We start from the raw sequence: 3,090 nt of genomic DNA, 5'->3' as shown, positions 1-3,090 counted from the left end.
GTTGGGAATGACCCAGTATTTGTTCCGATACGCGAGATTGAACTCCAGGCCAAGACCAGTCAGCCCCTATGGAAGGGAGAAGCCTTGGCCAAAGAACATAAAGAAGAGGATAAAGATGAAGACTGCCAAAATAAATTATTGAACTATGCAGGACAAATTATTACAAAAAAATGGCAATTGTTTAAAGCATATTTTTTAAGCTTTGTGTATAGATTTTTACATTAGTATAACTTGTAAAAGTCACTTGTAATAATACAAAGGAGGTTTTAAAATTGGATTGTTAAATATATAAGGTTTTACGGACGTGCCTAAATAAGTATATTATAATGGAACCAAGAGGGGGAGTAGAGGGAAGTCGACCAAAATTTATGGTTTAATTTGGTTATGGGTTTTTTTTCTGGTTGTTGTTTTTTTTGTATTGTTGTTTTTGGAAAATCAATACATTGTTATGAAAAAGCAAAGCAAAAAGGGAATGACCCAGTATCGCTTCTTGTGCTGTGCTTTCACCAAAGTTTTTCCTTGCATTGGGAACCTGGGAAGGGGGAGATATAAACTGTGACAAACTGTGCATGCACCAGTTCTAAAATTTGTTTTAGAAATTCTCCAAATCATACTAGAAGAGAAGTGGAAGAGAAAGCAGGGTAGAGTCAGCCTACTAAACAGTGATGAATTAGAATGGAGAATCTGGAGGAGTTGTCCTTCGGTTCTGCTTGTGGGTTTCTCATGGGCATCTGGTTGGCCACTGTGAGAACAGGATACTTACCTACATGGGCCTTGGGTTCTGATCCAGCGGGGTCCTTTTGTGTTCTTATGACATCTGTTTGTATCTAATTTAGTAGTTATCCAATAATTCACTAAACCTCTGGAAATATGAATGCAGCATAGTGGGCAGTAGTTATTCTAAATACAGTGTTGGACCTAGACAATGTAAGACCCTGGACATAATGTTGTTTGGAGGACTCCATTTAAACAGCCATGGGTATCCTTCAATTGTGAAGCAAACTTTTTAATTCATACAGCTGCATAATTGACAAAAGCATTGGATTTCTTGGCTTTTAAAGTCTGTTGATTTTATGAATATTTTATATCATTTTATGCAAACTGCTTAGAGGTGGGGTGTTTTTTGTTTTTGTTTTTAATTAAGCGGTATATAAACTTCTTTAATTAATTAATTAATTAATTTCTCCCACAAATTATTCCAGTATCTGTTTTCTGTTTCAAGCCATGAGCTGAAATTTTGCAATAGGACCAAGTTCCACATGACTCAGTATGGCCAGCTTTGGGGTTATTCTGCTCTGTGTCCTGGAATATGAGGAGAGGCATGCCTGTATTTTTGCCATAGCCCTAAACAACTATTCCCCCCTACCCTCTCAGGACCGAGTCTGTCACCTGGGAGCTCAAATATGGCTCAGCTCCATATTGTTCTTTAAAAAAAAAAAATAGTAGGTGTGATAATGTGCTCTGTTACCTCTCTGGCAAATCACAGGTTAGTTACATGCTGCTGGTTGTGCAAAAAAAGGCTGCACGTTTCACTTTCCCCAGGCCTGGGACTAGACATTTTGCTGCCTGAGGCGAAGGACAAAATGCCTCCCTCAGGCCCCATTCTGGGTAAGGAAACCAGCCAGGCTGGCAGCTAAATCATACTTCATCGCTGTTGACAGGATAGTATATACCACCGCATGTGAGGGTAGCAGCAGGCTAACTCACAGGGCACAGGGAAGGAACACACAGCTCTTCCCTTTAACTGAGAAGAACGGCTGGAGCTCAGGTGGAAAAGTCAAGGGGCATTGCTGCCCTCAGCAATTGCCACCTCAGGCAGTTGCCTCACTTTGGCTAATGGTAAGACCAGAACTGACTTCTGCCAATGAATCTTCTGTTTAATGCATTAAAGTTTTAAACTTTGCTTAGGAATCAACAGAGTGTCTTGAACGGCAATGTTTCCCTCTGGCAGCCTCAGCGTGATGCATTTTCTTAAGGTGGGAACAGGCCTTTGATAAGCCCACTTACCAATACATGTGAAGCCTTGCAATGGGTGGCCAGGCCAGGCCACCACCATGAGATGCCACAATTCCCCAGTTGGCATTTGTCACAGACAACGGCCTAGAAAGGTGCGATCTCACCACCACTTACAACCAGGTTAAAGAACCTTTTTCAGGTGGAGAGGCACATTACTTAGTGGGCAAACGCCGAACTCTTTTCTTTTTGTGGCGAGGGGGGGTGCATGCTATTGGTGAGTGGGGCCAGAGGCAAAGTGGCCAGAGCAATGGGTGGGATTCTTGTTTTTGTACAGTAGGCTAGAATTCAGCCACACAGAAGTTAAGAGGCTTCTACACAACCACATATACATCTCCATCCTCCATGCAGGCAAACCAGAGGCATTATGGCAGGCGAAAAACACAATGTAGCCAGGCAAAAGCACTTGTTGGGGAGGTACACAGCAGGACCAATGGATGATGTGGCCAAGGGATGGGCACAGCCAATGGAAAGTCCCAGGGGTCACATAGAGAGGTCTGAAGGGCTTTGTTTTGCTTCCAGTTCCAAGGTTCCCTAGCCTGCCTTGCAGTACAACCCTATGCATGCTTGCAATGGTGGCCAAAATGAATCAAAGAATCATTCAGTCCAACTCCCTGCAATGCAGGAATCTTTCACCCAACATGTGGCTCGAACCCACAGCCCTGAAGAAGAAACAAATGGAGTGGGGTGGGGGAAGCAAAAACAAAATGAGGGCACTAATTCGATTTTTTAAAAATGCACATGCTAATTTATATGTATAGGTAGGAATTTAGACATTGCCAAAATTTGAATAGAAATGCAATCCATTTCACTATAGTGAAGGTAGCTGTAATTGGGTTGACTGCATGCCTAGTCAAGTCTGTGGGTCTGGATACTCTTGAGGGGCAACTTCCAAGGCCCCTGGCTCTCCATTTTAATGGTTATCTTTAAACCACTACTTAAAAGGCACAAGAACATGTCAGGCCAGTAAGTCAGCCCCAACAAAGGCCTGAGCTGTTTGGAAGAAGTGTGGGGTTGTGATCCGCTGCATGGATTAAAGAGAAGACCATTTTTACAGAAAGCCACCTGAGGCGGAAG

This window comes from Podarcis erhardii (genome assembly GCF_964252035.2).
Source record: "Podarcis erhardii genome assembly, chromosome: 1".
In the NCBI taxonomy this organism is placed as follows: domain Eukaryota; kingdom Metazoa; phylum Chordata; class Lepidosauria; order Squamata; family Lacertidae; genus Podarcis; species Podarcis erhardii.
Note: the sequence above shows the minus strand (reverse complement) of the source record.